Below are 16,779 nucleotides of genomic sequence, written 5' to 3' on the forward strand. Positions count from 1 at the left end.
CCACGGCCAGCCCCTGGGCCTGACACACCCTACAGGGATCCTAACTGGCCTCTCATCCAGCCAGTTCTCCCACCTCTTCCAGGCAAGTCGTAAAGTTAATGATACCTTAAGTGAGGGCGTGAAGGCGACATCTTCTCTAGAAATAGGAGCAGCTATAAGCATTTCTTCATCTTCCTCTCTGAGATGCAAAGAAGATAGGGGAGAAAAGGGACTCCAGCAGTCCCCGCCCCTTCCCCCCACCTTGATTTGTCGCCTCCTAGAAACTGACACCTAACTGGAACAGGAAGTTCTTCCTCTGGAGCTGGAGCGCAGGTGGAGTTGGGAAAAAGAGATGTTCTCTATTATAGACGCTTGAACTCGATCTGTCCTGAACCTACTGTATCATCTTTTGTTTCCGCCTGGAGGCAGAGCACATTCCTCTAATCCTGCTGCAAGTGTGTAAGAGCGCCTCTGTTCTTGAGGTCTGAGGGGAAAAAAAAATCCCCTTCCCTTTTTAAGACCACCTGGGAACTGGGGCAACTTGGGGGATGTTTCCACAACGCTTGCCCAAGGGGGTGTGAGTCAGGGAACTTGGTGGGCTCAGAACTGCTTGGCATGGCAGGCTTTGACTCGCTCACCTTCCTGCGCTCCTAGAACAAAGCACATCTGGGTAAGAGGTTGTGCAATGGGAAGAAGCCTGGAGGTGGGGGGTTCACGTGACCAGCCCTGGTTCCTTGGAGCTGACTAGCCCGAATGACAGTGGATGGGGTGGGAGTTGCCTTGTCTACGGAATAAACAGGTTTAAATTAATATTAACCTTCAGTAACAGAGTGGTGGTAGGCGTGATGGGCACAAAACAAAAACAAACCAATACAAAACAAAACCGAAAACATTGACACTGCAAAGTTAAAACTGCTGTGAACTTGGCAGTGCAGGCCTGGAATCCATTCTGGAGGTGGACAGCAGAGTTTCAGGGTTTGGGGGAACAGGGGCATGATGACTCCTTGGGTTTGCTGTATTCTAGAAGTTAGTACTGAAATTTGGGTGTGAGCAGGGTGTGTGAACAAAGGACCCATCCCATCTCTTGAGAGATGTCCCAGGCAGTACTGGGACCACAGGTGAGTGGCATTTCACTTGGAGGAAGGGCTTTATAGATGGATTAAATTGAAAGAATTTGAAAGCCAAGCATAGAAGTGCTGTAATCCCTGTATTTTGGGAGGCTGAGGCAGGAGGCCCGCCACTTCAAAGCCAGCCTGGGCTATCCTATATGAGACCGTGTCTAATAAAGAAAGAAAATCAGTTTGGGCGAGGGACATAGCTCAGTTGGTGGTGTGTTTACTGGTGTATATGGAGCCCTGGGCCCCCAACACCAGGTAAACTGAGCCTGGTAGTCTGGGCCTGTAGCCCCTAAGCTGTATACTGGGTTCAAGGCCAGACTGAGCTACTCCAGACCCTGTTACAAAAGGGAGGAAGAAAGAAAGGAAGAAAGGAAAGAAAGAAGAAAAAAGAGAAGGAGATTTTTCAGTCATTTTGGTAACCAAAAGTGTAATGGACCACCTCGCCTAGTTTTATTCCGTGAATATTTTTGCAAACATGTCTTCGCGTGTGGGGCGGAACATTCATTCTGGAGCGAGTCCAGTTGCTTTCAATACTTTCAGTTTGGCCAGCCACCGCTAGCTGCTGGCTTCCTTATTCCAATGCCAGCACATAATCCACGTGGGGGGAGGGGAATCCACTTGGGGTGGGCACCCCCTGTTGCTGGTCCTTGCCTTGCCAAGGACAGTCAAGGTCAGAGCTGCTGTTTCAAATCATTACAATGGCAACAGGAACCACCCTCTAGCCATGTGGCAAACAAGCACTGGCCATTCTGCCTCTGTTAACTCCCTCCGGCAAGTAAAGGCTGTTTGTCAAGGTCCTGGAGCCTCCAGCTAGGACCCAGCAGAGTAGACCTTGAACTTGCCGGTAGTTGGAACAGCTGCTGTCAGTCAGACTGCTTGAACTGGGTGCCTTATTCACATATGTGAAGCAAGTGGCCACAGCTAATGTCTGTGTAACCCGGCTGTCCTGGAACTCAACTCTGTAGACCAGGCGGCCTAGAACTCACCGAGATCCACCTGCCTTTGCTTCCCACGTGCTGGAGTTAAAGGTGATTACTGTCACGCTAGGATTGAGGCAATGATTTTAAAGCTTGAAATCACACACACACACACACACACACACACACACACACACGCATGCACATAAACAAAACATGGGAAGTGTGAAGGGCAGCTGGAGGTGTGGCTCAGCTGATCCTTCCAGCTCTAACATATACTAGTCCTGAGTCCTATCCCCAGGGTGTGCCTGGAGCCTGTAATCCTAACACATCACTAGGAGGTGAAGCCAGGAGAATCAGGAGTTCAAGGTTATTCTTGGCTACATAGCAAGTTCTAGACCAACCTGGGATAGGAGACCCTAACTCAGAAAAAAAGAAAAGAAAAAGCAAAAAGAGCATATCTGACATTGCACTTGGCTTATCTCAAATTCTGTCTCCATTTTTGTTTTCATTATTGAATTGGTACTTTAAATTCTTAAAACTTCTGTGGGGTATTTACTATTATTATTATTATCATTATTATTATTATTATAGTTTGGGAGGTGAAGCCTTGGGCTCCCTCAAGCTTTGCCAGTACCCCCACCCCCCACCCCGCCAGGCACCTCTCCAGTTGGTAAGATATGGATTATCTGGCCGCAGAGATTTGAATTTGTCCTTAATTTTGCACTCTAGACTTGCAGCTCCAGTTCCTCAGTCCCTGCCCTCCCCTCTGCACCGTGCAGCCTCTCAGAGGCTTCCAGTGACCCTGGTTTCAGTCTCACACGCACACAGCGACTCAGAGAGGCTGAGAGCATCGCCGAAGATCACACAGCCCAGCGGTCGTGAACTGGCACCTGGACAGGCTCTCTCCAGAGAGATAGAGGGAGGGACACGGAGATTTCCCAGTCTGGCACCACCCAAGCTGCGGCAGAGGACTGACCAGTGAGGGGCGGTCAAGGAATTCCTGGAGAGCGTAGTTCCCAGTCCGGTTTCCTAAGAAACGTGGGGGTGATTTGGGGCGCACGGGGCCGGGAGTGGGGGAACCGCGCTGAGAGCAGGGAAGTCGCAGTAATGAGCGGAATTGGGTTTAATGGGGTTCGCAGGGATAGAGCAGAAATCAAATAAGGGCCTAATTGGCGGGCGCGAGGCCTGAGTGTTGTGGGCCTCCGGGGACCTGGAGGACGGGGCACCCGCCTCACCGGGGACCTGAGGCCTGGGAAGGCAGGTGACCTTGATCCGCTCCAAAGCACAGCTTAACTGGCTTTGTCAGTCGGTTTTGGAAAAGAAAAGAGCGAGGGCCCAGGGGAAAGAAGGGATGGTGGACGGACCAGAGGGACGGAGTTCAGCCCCTGCTAGTTCGTTCCCGCGAACTGTGCGCCTCCTTCCTTCGCTTTTCTCCCCTGTTTTTAAAGCGCTTTAAAATCTCAGGAGACGCTTGACGATTCTAATAGTTCCGTGCCTGAGACGCAGGGCCTTGTGGGTATTCTCAAGCAGGTTTTTGCTCCGGGACAACGGTTTTTCTGTCGTCTTTCTCCTCAGTGTCTTAGAGGTCGTCCCTCCTTAGGCTCTGCTTCTTTCTGGAGGTCCAGAGAGGGGTTCAAAGGAGAGAGGCTCCCCTAAATCCACAGATGAGCTGAGGGGCTTGGGTGTGAGTTAACTGTGGGGGAATAGTTGCTACATCACTTTAATGCATCCCTTTCCCACTCTATTTGGTGTCTGTCTACCCCTTGAATCTGTTCTCTCCATGTATAGGCTCGCCAAGGGCAGAGGTCAACGGTGTTTTTTGAGGTGGGGTCTCTCGCTGGCCTGGAATCCTCCAGCTCTGCTAGGCTGACTGGCATTCAAACCTGACCTTCAAAAGGTGTCATTTGCTAACCAACAATGGTACCATCTATCCCTAGGGCATGCCCTCCCAGGGGGTAGCCTGATGCCATCTGTGCTACAGAAACTTTGCCATCCTTGGTGCGACACCACAACCTGGGCAGACAATACTGGCCACACCATGCCCGCTCTGCCTCCAGTGGGATCAGACATTTGTAGGCGGCAGTTGATTGAGAACACTTTCCAAAATGTGTCTTGGGACAGAAGGAACAGGCCTGGAAGCAGCGTCCCTCTGCTGTTTCTGCTTTGCTTCCAGCTTGAGTTCCTGCCCTGACTTCTCCCTCAGTGAGGAACCGTGACCTGAAAGCGGTTCCCGTTCCTACCCCAAGCTGCTTTTGGTTAAGGTATTTGTCACAACAGAAGAGCAAACTAGAGTGGTTTGAGCCAGTCTGGGGTTGGTGCAGGACTCTTCAGAACCTTTAACAAGCTCACCGGCACACGACCATCTGAAAGTGCTGGCGACAGGGAGTGCTCTCTAGGCAGGTGTGGTCGTGAAGGCTGTTCTCACAGAGCTGTTCGCAGTTGGATGAGGAGCTGCCAGCCTTGCTGACATGCATCTCCATGACGCATCCTCTTCAAGCAGAGGCACATGTGTCCCCAGAGCACAGGGACCTGCAGGCTTCAGCGAGACAGAGCTGGATGGCACGAAGGGCATGAATGAGACCTCAGCCCTGATGGGGTTTCGAGGCCAACTGTGAAGGTTCCGGGAGCAGAAAATAAGAATTAATTTTTTTTTTCTCTTCATATTTTCAACCTCACCCACCTCTTTTCCCCATCAAGGTAACCCCCATTTTTGACTATGTACCCTTCTAGACTTCTCCATGCACAAACACACAAATACGGAATTGGCTTTTTACAGTAGTCATGTCGCCCGAGGCACACGGCTCTAACCGACCTTTTCTCACTCACCTGTGCACCTCGCTTCCAAAGTGGACATCTTCACCACCCCTTCTCTATTGCTCCCCCCTCCAAACACACCCCTTGGGCACAGGGTGGCTGGCACCCTGACACCCATGAACGAAAAAAAGCTGTCAGTGCCTGCTCCCCTATTAGACGCCTGTCGCATGCAGGATGTGCGTGTGCTGTGGTGTAGAGAAAAATGGAGAGGCCTTCAGAAGGATGGAAGCCCCGTGCTAAAGCCGGAAGGCAGGAGGCTCACAGAAGTGGGCTAAGAGGAAGAAGCAACCTTCCCCAGGTGTGGCTTCCTGGGTGTCTGCCTTGATTTATCTTCCCAGCCTGCTTCACGTTGAACCACTGTGGCTGGTCTGATGTGGCCTGAGCACTGTGGCCCCAGCAGACAGCGGCTGAAGTCATCCTGGGATTACTTTATTGTTTCATTTTCTTTTTTTGTAATACTGGTTATTGAACCAGGGGCCTTTAACAGGTTAGGCAAATGCTCTGCCAGTGACCTATATCCCTCGCTTCGTTTATTTATTTATATTTGATTTTTAAAAATTAGCATGTATATAGTGGGCGTGCACGTGCTGTGTTGCACACTGAAGGTCGAAGGTCAATACACGAGATCTATTCTGTGTTTGTACCATGTTGGTCATGGATTTGAACTTGAGTCATCAGGCTTGATGGCAAGTGCCTTTATCCACTGAGCCCATCTTGCTAGCTTCATATTTGTTTTTTTAAGACAGGGCAGGGTCTCATATACCCCAAGCTGGCCTCCTACTTGCTCTGGAGCAATGGGTAACCTTGATAATTCTGCCTCCATCTCCTGATGTGTACAGCTTATACACGTGCTCATTCTTTTATTTTAAAACCAGGCCACACTAAATTGCCCAGGCTGGTTTTGAACTTGCAATTCTCCCACCTCACCCTAACTGTTCATCCAAGCATCAGGATTTACCAGCTTGGACTACTAGGGCCAGCTGATTTTATTTTTTGAGACAAGGTCCCATTCTAAAAGTAAGCCAGGCTTTCAGGCTGGCCTCACACTTGTGATCCTCCTGCCTCAGCCTCTCAAGAACCGGGACTTCAGGCTAGCCTCTCTATGCTCGTCCACTTGTCTTGCATTGCTCACTTTTCCTATTTGCATACCTTAGAGAGGGGTTAGCTGCGGCTCCAGCTAGCCAGTTCATGAACATCCCTGGGGCTCTCCAGAGGCAGATGGAGTTCTAAGACAAGAGCAAGTGCTTGTCCTTGGGGCAGAGGGAAGATAAGGGTGGGCATTCCCCAAGGTCACATCACCTACCAGTTTGCAGAGGAAATTCAGGCACTGATGTTCTGGCCATGGGTGTCCTGGATTCTAGGGCTCAGATACCCTGTGAGGAAAGAGGAATCTATTAACAATTCAAGTAGTCTGGCTACCCAGAATCAGCAGATCCACTTGGAAGACCTTAGGGAAGCTGCAGGGGTTGCTGCTCCATTGTCTCTGCTCTAGTCTTGCAGTGGACCAGGACCCTGATCATATGTCTTTAATAAGGCTGTGTGTGAGAGCATTTGGAGCTATGTGGATAAGGGATTGTGGATCCCCTGAGAATATGTGAACACCCACCAATGTCACAAGATAGCAACCCCAGCTGGCGTAAGCTGAGCCTGATGAGTGACCACTGTTGCCCTGGTCTATGCTTGGGATCCAGGGTCCAGAGTCAGCCCTCAGCCAGAACCAAGGCCACTCCTCCTTGGCTGGCTTTTGCAGACTCATGAGATTCCCAGCACCGCTCTGGGAGTCACACCCAGAGAACACCTTCTGGAGCCCGGTACTGCAGAGCGGGAAGCAGCAAGTGCCAACCTGACAACAGGCAGCTGGCCCGGGTGCCTCCTATGCACATCAAAAGCCAGCCCCACTATACCTGCCCTGGCCTGAACCCAAGGATTCAGCCTGCCCCTGGCACAGAGCCTCAACCTACTGCTCATCTCAGGTGCACATGCCTGCCTCCGTGACCCCACGATGGCTCTAGAGTCAATCAACCCGGGCTACTTCTTTGGTTGAAACTCACAGCTCCCTGACTTATGCTGTGCTGTGGTCATTATTCAGCAAGTTCTTTTGATTAATCATTTGAAAGCTGCCCTCTTTGGACACTAAGCACCAAGAATATAGAGACTTCGGATCCATTCACGAAATCGGAGTGCTGTACTGTCAGTGGGAGTACACAGTGAGCCATGTAGTGATGCAAAGTGTTCTAATAACCTCATGTTAAAACTGAAAAGGAAGCTGGGCAGTGGCAGCACATGCCTGGCCTACAGGGTGATTCTAGGTCATCCAGGGCTGCACACAGAGAAACTCTGTCTCGAAAACCCAAAAACAAAACAAAACCAACCAAACAGAAAACTAAAAAGAGAGGGTGAAGGTATAGCCCTGTGACAGGATAAAAATACGGCTCTAGCAAGTGCAAGGCCCCCAAACTGACAGACCAATAGATAATAGATGATTGACAGATGGTAGAGAGCTATGTAGATAGCAGCATAGTGGATAGATGTAAGAGCAGATATATAGAAGATAGAAATAGATAATAGATAAAGATACATAGATGATAGCTAATAGATGATAAATACATAGGTGATAGATAGATAGATAGATAGATAGATAGATAGATAGATAGATAATGAGAGTTAAACTAATTTCAGTAAGTATTTATTTTAGAGTTGGGTGTGTGATGCATCCCTGTGACCCAGAACTTGGGAGGTAGAAGCAGGAAAATCAGAAATTCATGATCCTCTTCATTTATACAGGAGTTCAAGGCTAGCCTAGGGTGTGTGAACCCCTGTCTCAAAAACAGCAAACACCCACCAAGCTCTAAGACAGGCTGGGGAGATGGTCTAGTGGGTAACGTGCTTGCTGCTCATCATGAGGACCACCAACATTTTATTTGAAGATCTCTCAGTGTGTGGCTATAACTCCTGGATGGGGCTGTGGAGGAAGGATCCAGGTACTTCTGAATAGTGAGCTCAAGGTTCAGGATTGTAGTAAATATTAAGAGTGTTGGACTATACTATGTTTATTATTAGCCCTAAGATTATCATGACCTTATTATTTAACCTGTTATTACAAATAATAAGAAAGAGACACCTGTTAGATTACAATTGCCTTATTTACCTTGGGCCAGGCAGGTATTTTACCTATGCTGTTTCAATAACCTCACCGTCCACTTCCTAGTCCCCATCCTCTGCCATCCACCTTAACCATCCTCATTATAATCTTATACTTGCTTTTATTCTTCATCTGAGTCTTTATATACCATTATTGGAGTCCTTTCTCCAAGCCCATGTGATTCCTTCTCCACACTAACCCATCGTGGTGTCCTCCTTCTTCCTCTCTTGCCCGCCTCTTTCCTGTGATTCTCTTGAACTCCAAAACCCAGGAACCTTAGCCACACCACCCCATTCTGCCCTGCCCAGGTATAGGCCTTTAATCAACCCATCAGGTAAAATGTCTTAGGCAGATTTACAAAACCAGGATAGGTGTAACCAGATCTTCAGGGCCAGTAATTAGCATCAAAATAAAGCTTCAGAGCAGCCCCCAACAGTTCAGTGAGATCTTGTCTTAATAAACCTGGTAAATGGGGGCTGGAGAGATGGCTCAGTAGTTAAGAGCACTGTCTACTCTTCCAGAGGACCCAGGTTCAATTCCCAGCACCCACGTGGCAGCTTTGTCTATAACTCCTGTTCCAAGAGAGCCAACACCATCACACAGATACACATGCAAGCAAAAACACCAATGTACATTAAAACAAAAACCACTGGTAAAGTGCTGGAGAGATGGTTCACACTCAAGAGCACATAAGCAAAAAATAATTTTAAAAATTCATTTTTTTTTTAAAAAAAAGGTGGAGAACAAAGGGCAGAGAGCAACAGAGGAAGATGCCGAATGCCCATCTCTGTGGAGAAGATTGTCAGGGAAGCCCTGGCTTTCCCCACAGGAGCCCTGGGTGTTTCCCATCTAAAGTGGAGCCCTCGCCTCGCTCCTCTTACAGATGGCCTGAAGTCACCCTCCTTGGTGACTCATTTCTAAGGAAGGGATGTGACTGAGGCATAATGAGACTTCTTCCAGGACTGGGTCGCTCAGTGCACCATGGCCTTCTGCCTGCTCTTCTGGGTCATTCATACTGAGGAAGCCAGAGGCCATATGACAGGCACAATTAGCCAATCCTGGGAAAGTTCTACTGGAACAAGAACCAGCCAGCGGCCCCATCAGCAGACCCACTAGGAGGGTAGTTGGGTTTTTGTCAGCTTGACACAAGCTAGAATTATCTGGGAAAAGGAACTTCAACAGAGAAAAATGTCTCCATGGGATCCAGCTACAGGGCATTTAATTAGTGATTGCTGGGGGAGGGCCCAGCCCATTGTGGGAGGGGTCATCCCTGGGCTGGTGGTCCTGGGTTCTATAAGAAAGCAGGCTGAGCAAGCCAGTAACCAGCACCCCTCCATCAGCTCCTGCCTCCAGATTCCTGCCCTGGCTTCCTTCAAGTGATAGATTATGACCTGAGAGTTGGAGGCTGGAATAAACCCTTTCTCTCCAAGTTGCTTTTGGTCATGGTGGTTATCAGAGCAGCAGAGAGTAATGAAGAGTCAGAGCCCAGACCCCACTGAGGCTTCTCACCATGGCCAGTCTAGGTCACCTCTAGCCTTTGACTTCTTCAGACATCTGAGCTAGGACAACCTCTCTTGACCCCAACCTAAGGTTTCAAGCTACTAAGTAGCCAGGGAATGTGCTGTGTAGGTGACCAACACACGTCAGACCCTGGCTGGGCCTTGGTTGCTTTGTCCTAAAATGGGGATTAAAAGGCCACATGAGGCTGAGGAGACAGAATCTGTGGAGAACATTTAGCCAGCTTCAGTCACGTGGGAGATACTCAGTCAAAGCTGCTATCATTGTCCTTCCCCACTCTGTCTCTCCCTCCTTCTCCTCCTGCTCAGGGTAAAATACCAGGGGCATGGAAGGGAACCCATCTTTTCCAGGCAGTCACAGCCAGAGCCTTCTGAGAGTAGAAACTCCTCAGGGCCCCAGCACACCACCCTGTCCTGTCAATTCTCTCACAGCAATCTGTTCACCATCACCTGGTCCAGCCACGCTCAAGCGTGATGCTGTACTTTAATGCTTCCTGTCACTTCGGGCACGAGAGGATCCTCTCTGCACATGGCTGTCTGTTTCCCCAGGATTCCTTATAGACCTGTACTTACAGAGACAGGCCAAGAGGCTCCTCCAGACCCCGGTAATGTCCCGTAACCATTGTATTCTTACGCTGGGCTCTCAGTTTGGAGGTACTGTCCTGCTGTGCTCAAGGCATCCTGGCCAATCAAAGCTTAAGGAATAAAGTGGTCTGGTCTTGGTACAAGGAGTCTGGGACACTGCCCGGTAGCCATGCATGGGTCTCAGTTTCCTTATCTGTCAAGTGGGGTCACAGTACTTGCACGACACCACTGAGTAGCCATCCAACAAGGGGGTTCCTAGAGAAACCCTGGATGCCCAGAAGTGTCAAGTAAACATGGATGTAGGCCAGGCACCATGGTGTGTGTCTGCACCGATCTGAAACAGCGCTTTAACACGAGGTGGTCAAGCAGGATTGGCTGTTCAGAGTCACGGAGATCCCGGACACAGACCCCTCTGAAACACCAGCGCAAGCATGCAACTAAGTCGAGTGCCAAAACTAAAAATCAATTTCTGGCCGGAGGCTCTTGCAGCCTGGGCCCCAGCCCCCGTCATATTTCTCCATCCCTTTTTTGTTAATGGCTTGGGGGTTTCGGCACTGTTTTGCTCAGCCACGCAGGGAAATGTTTAATGAATCCTGTGAATATTCATTAATGCTTTCTGATGGGGGAGGCCCTGCTGCCGTCCAGCAGGTCTCGGAGCGCCAGGGTGGGGGAGAGCCGCGCACCTCCTGATTGGCGAGATTTGTTTTCCATTCTGCTTGCCCTATTTTCTGAGACCTCAGGGGGCTCGCAGGGCCAAGCGGGGAGGCAGAGCTGTTTCTCCGCTTGGTCTCTCTGGGCTCAAAGGAGTTCTAAAAAGCGAAGCTTGAAGCAGAAGATACAGAAACCCTGCGTCCCCGCAACCCCTGCTCCGCAGCAGGCTCCCTGGAGAAACCACCACACACAAGGACATGCAGGAGAACCCATGGCAGGGGAACGAAGACACGTGAGAACGGACACAAAGGCCCACCAACCAGAGGATGGACAGATGAGAACATTCACTATAACACAGCGCTACACAGTAAAGATCGTGAGTGACCAGACATGCGGGATTGAAAGGGTTGATTTTTCAGTTGAGTTAGAATTCATGTCACAAGTAACTCTAATACACACGTGCGGCGCGGCACAACGCGGTGCTTTTAAATGTATTCAGGAGATTGTGCAATCCCCCTTACTAGCTAATTCTGGAATATTCTGTCATTGTCACTTCTCCTTTCGGTCTGCACCACAGCTCCAGGAAACCCCTAATCTGCTTTCTGTGTATCTGGGACATTTGCAGTGAATAGAAACAATGTCGTGTCTGGCTCCTTTAGCCTGGCACACCCTCAAGGCCCATTTCTGACAGAGCATTATCAGTACGCTGTTGCGTTCCATGGCCAAATAGTATTCTACTGTATGGATGTACCGCATTTTAGGTATTCGCTCGTTCATTGATGGGCACTTGGGTTTTCATTCATGTTTTAACCAGAACTGTGAAACGCCGAGGCCTCTTCTTCCGTTGCTAGGTCACTTTCTCCCTGGAACGCTGGTCACCAAAGTGTGAGGATGTTCAAGCAGTCCTCTAGGGGAGCCCAAACAGTCAGGAACTGACAGCCCCACCCCTACCTGGAAATAACTATGTAAGGCGCCATCCTGGGAAAGGGTACTCCAGCCCCATCCAGCTTTGGTAATTGCAGAGGTGGCTCCATGTGGAAGGCAACCTTCAGCTGAGCGGCTCCTGCAGGACTAATTCCCAGAGACACATTTGCTGTGAGGAAATGCTTTGTTTGTGGGGAACTTGCTACATAGAAACACATCCCTTAAACGGGAGGGGGTTTTCCATCGTGTAGGGCTGGGAGAAGCCTGGATGGTTAATATTATCAAAAGCCTGTCTCTTCCTTTCCCTGTGCTGCCTTCTTGAGTGCACTGGCTTCCCTTCAGGACTGCAAAGTGGCCACCACAGCTCCAGCTGCCACGTTCCCATACAGCCACACTGACAGGAAAAGGAAGAACACCTTCCTGCAAGCCCCCTACTAGACTTCCCCATTTATCTCATTGGTACAGGTGTGTCACAAATACTCACCCACACCAGGCACTCGCAGAGGAGAGGGACTACTCTCACTGGCTTGGATCACTGACTGCACCTCAGAGACTATGGAGGCATGACACTGTGTTCCCCTGCAAGAGACGCTGCTGCACTAAGGACAGCTCTCCAGCCTAGAGTGTGGGCTCTAAGTGTCTGCATTAATCCGGGTTCTGGAGGATTCGAGCTGACAGGATGAGTTCATAGAGGGGGCGGGATCTACTACGGTGGCTTGCACAACATGGTCTTGGTAGCCCAACAGTGGCTGTCTCACCCTAGAAAGATTGAGTACCCTACGACTACTCAGTCCATGAAGCTAGATGCTTCAGCAGTCCCGATCGGGTGCTGCAGGTCTGGAAAAATCCCATCACATCACTAGTCTCCAGTCCATGTGGGAAGGCTGAAGAAACTGGGTTCTGATGGCCGGATAGAGGGTGTTGGCAGCAGTGGCAGCTGCTGTGGTGGTAACAAGGCAGATGAACTTAACACGGCAAGCCAGCAGAGAGCAAAAAGCAAAAGGCCTTCCCCTCAGGCTTCATTATATCTGGGCCACCAGAAAGGGGTGCCATCCACATTTGAGGTGGATCTTCCCATTTCTGTTAGCCTAATGGAGAAAATCCCTTACAGGTGTGCTCAGAGGCCTGCCTCATGGGTGAGCCTCCATCTTGTCAGTTTGACAACCAACAGTGACCATCACCTTCCTGGTCAGTCCCAGACTCCTCCCATCTCAAACCCCCCCCCCACACACACACCCTTCTCTTTCTTAGGCACCTTCTGGATGAGTCTCCTGGCACCTGTGGTCCTCATAGTTGCTTTTGTATGGCTGTGACCTAGGATGCCTGAAAAACAAACAAAAACAAACAAACAAACAAACCCAACTATTCAAGAAAGGGAAGGTTTGTTTTGGCTCAGTTCCTGGGGGTTTTAATCCATCACAGTGCGGCTACTTGGATGATGGTGGTGGGCTTATGTGGTAGAGGCTGTTAAATTCACAGACAGTAAGGTCCACTGTGCCACCCAGGCCCTACCTCCTGACCATTCCCCAGTGCCCCCAAATAGCTATCTCAGCTGGGGAGCAAGCTTGCAATGCATAAGCTTGTGGGGGCATTTTATACATGTCCTTTTAATGTCTGACTTAATGTCCAAGAGACATACAAATGTCCTGTTATTGTCTGCGTTCCAAGAGACTCCAAATTGTATATTTCACCCTGGGGTTAGGATAAGTCTCATCCCCTACGCATGGGATGGCACCCATCAAATAAAATCGGAGAAGAGGGATCCACAGAGACAGCTAAGGAACAGATCATCTTCAGGGCATGCTTTGTGTCTTAGTTAAAGTTTTATTGCTGTGAAGACTCCTATAAAGGAAAACATTTCACTGGGGCTGGCTTACAGTTTTGAGGTTTAGTCCATTATCATCATCATGAGAAACATGGTGATGTGCAGGCAGACACGGTGCTGGAGTAGCCAAGAGTTCTACGTATTGATCCGAAGGCAACAGGAGACTGAACTACACTGGGTGTAGCCTGAGCATATATGGCCTCAAAGCTCACCTCCACAGTGACACACTTCCTCCAACAACACCACACTTCCTTACGGTGCCACTCCCTGTGGCCAAGGATCCAAACACATGAGGCTATGGAGGCCACAGCTATTCAAACCATGACACTTGGTATCAGATGGAACAAAACACAGAGTCTGACTACACTCTGACCGGTCCCAGGTCACTCTGACCTCAGCATCATCCCCAGAGAAGCTGCATCCTGGGGCCGTGTCGAGGATGGCTCAAAAGAACAGACACCAGCTTCTCTAGCATATAATAACAAGGGCTGCCAATTTGCACGGGCCCAGAGGAGCCCTCTCTCTTACGCAGCTCATTTCATCTTTGCAGCCTTGTGGGATGGATGCTGCCCAGGTCCCTCTGTCCACAACCGAAGCTCAGAGTCCAAAGCCCTGCAGGGAGTAGCTGTAATATAGCATACAGTGCTATTGGGAATTCGGACATGCTGCATACTCCGAGCAGTTTAAAAAGACTGCTTCATGACACACAAATTGTGTACCTGCTGTGTGCTAGGTGTGTTTACATTTTCTCATTTGAATGTCCCAGAAATCTCATGGGAGTTTGGTGTGGTGTAGTGGTGATGTGTGTGTGTGTGTGTGTGTGTGTGTGTGTGTGTGTGTGCGCGTGCACACAAACAGGCTAGCAGGCAACTTGTGTAGTTCATCTTGTGTTCTGAAAAAGGGTCTTACACTGAACTTGGAGCTTCCCCTTTGGGCTGGGCTGGCTGCTAGTGACCGCCAAGGATCCCCTTGTCTTTGCCTCCCCAGAACTGGGAATGGGAGTTCTGGAGATTTGAACTTGGGTCCTCATGTTTGCAAAGCAAGCACTTTACCAGCTGAGCCGTATCCCCAGCCATCTTTTGAGGTAGGTTCTGTACCATCTTTGGTAGCCTGGGGACAGGTTTAGGACAGGATTGTTATTCTCCACAGACAGTCTGACCTCAGGGCTGACGTCCCGCCTTCACTGTCTTCCAGAATGAACAGAAGCAACTCCTGACTTTCTGGCCCATAGAATCTCAGTCCCACTACTTAACTCTGTGACCCTGGGTGAGTCATTTATAGCCCCCCCCACCTCAGTTTCCCCACTTTTAACTGGAGCATAAATAACACCTACCCTGGAAAACACTGTGTTGCTGGATTTGCTTTTGGGAGATTTTAATAAGAAGAAAAGCCATTTAAAGCCAGGTTCACACCTATGACTCCAGCAGACTCTTAATTAATTATCACAGGATGCCTGGCTGGCTGACATTTATCTCTGATCTCCATCTTTACAGAAATCATAAATCTGGCCTGATTACCACCTCGTGCACGGGTTCTTCCCGAGGAGTCACAGTCTCTCTCTCTTTTATCTTTTCTCTAAAATATGATCCAATTTACAAAATCTTTGACTTACAGCTTGGCTGGAAGCCCAGCTGGAGTGTCAAATGATGTGCAGTACATCCCAGCTGCACCATGAGCCCCCAGGAAGGCCAGGACCTTCCTAGCAGTCAAGGGTCCTGTCGGTGAGTCATGCCAGACCAGATGCAGTCAGGATTCACATCATCCTGTGTGAACTTCTAATCCCCAACCGCACTCCCGGGGGTGGGGTGGGGGAGGAGAGCCACAGGAATATAGGTGTGCCGTCAACACCCCATCACCACCACTAATCCACCGTCCAGGCGTGGGTGACTTACCAACGGCTCCTCTTCCGGAATTTCCTCAAGGTACAGATCAGTGATCTTCACCCTCAGTTTCCCCAGCTGCAAAGCGGGGAGGGATCCTTTGCCAAGCGCTACCCACGCCTTGCACAATTCAAGGGCCTGGGAAAGTACCTGGCTTCCATTTGTAGACTCTGAGATTTACGTGGGTTGTCCGTCTCACTCTGAGGGATCCTTGTGTGGCCAACTGCAAAAGGGACGGGGGGTTGGCGAAGTGGGGGCAGGTGGGTGGTTCAGTCAATAAAGTGCTTGTCTTGGAAGAGGAGGACCTGAGTTTGATCCCTGGAGCCAATGTTTAAAAAGCTGGGTGTGGTGGCCCCTGAGGCTCACTGGTAGCCAGTCTAGTTAAACTGAGGAGTTCCAGGCTAAAGAGAGACACTACCTCAAAGGAATGGGTGGCATTCCTGAGAGTGGCGCCTAATGTTCTCTGACCTTGCACATGGGTGCTCGCACACACACACACACACACACACACACACACACACACACACAATTTAAGAAATTAAAAGAAATTAAATTAAAAGAAACAAAGAAATAGAGGCTCACCCTCTGTCCTTCCTACAGGTTCCTTTTTAATTTGGCAAAAGATGTCAACACACAAGCAGTACATTATTATTATTATCATCATCATTATTTTGGTTTTTTGAGAAAGGGTTTCTCTGTATACCCTTGGCAGTTCTGGTACTTGATCCGGCCTTGAGCTCACAGAGATCTGCTTGCCTATGCCAAGTGCTGGGATCAACAGCTTGCATCACTACCTCCTGGCTCTATTTATTTAGTAAGGAGGACACACCATAAGTAATCAGAGGGCAAACGGTAGCTCTCCCTCTACAATGTGGATCCAGGTTAGAACCCACCACCAGGCTTAGTGGCAAACACCTTTACCCAGTGAGCCATCTTGCCAGTTTTTTTAGCTATCTCATATTCTACTTTTTTATTTGCAATTAAAAATGCTAACTGAAACAAGGCTAGAAACGAATCAGAAGCAATTAAAACAGGAAACACTTCGAGGGAAATGAAATTATGATCCCCATGGAAAGCTTGCACCAATATCCTAATAGCCAAGACCCACAAGCTCAGATTCCATGGCTGGATGAGCAGAGAAACTAAATGACATGGAGCCAAATAGCAGGATAGGACTTGGTCACAACAAAGAATAAAGCACTGTTGCCATGTGGATGGACTCAGAGTACATCGTACAAGGAAGAGAACCAAAACAAACTCTGTTGTGTGGTTCCAGCTTCATGTTTTGGCTTTTTTGTCTGCTTGGTTTGGGGGGGGGGGGTATTTGTTTCTTCTTCCTTCTTTCTCTCTCACACTCTCTTTCTTTCTCTCACTCTCTCCTTCCTTCCTTCCTTCCTTCCTTCCTTCCTTCCTTCCTTCCTTCC

The 16,779-nt window shown here is 49.4% G+C and overlaps 1 long non-coding RNA gene across 1 annotated transcript; it reads right to left on the reverse strand.

Annotated features, from left to right (window-relative positions):
• Positions 1-3,079: 3,079 nt before the first annotated feature.
• LOC129676044 (uncharacterized) lies at positions 3,080-12,968 on the reverse strand. The gene is made up of 4 exons (XR_008720015.1): positions 12,906-12,968; positions 11,678-11,797; positions 6,135-6,204; positions 3,080-4,626 (listed from the first exon to the last, which is right to left on the reverse strand). It is a non-coding gene; the product is annotated as an uncharacterized LOC129676044 (long non-coding RNA).
• Positions 12,969-16,779: the final 3,811 nt, after the last annotated feature.

The sequence above is a fragment of the Psammomys obesus genome, unplaced genomic scaffold (genome assembly GCF_907164565.1).
Source record: "Psammomys obesus unplaced genomic scaffold, mPsaObe1.curated_primary_1811, whole genome shotgun sequence".
In the NCBI taxonomy this organism is placed as follows: Eukaryota; Metazoa; Chordata; class Mammalia; order Rodentia; family Muridae; genus Psammomys; species Psammomys obesus.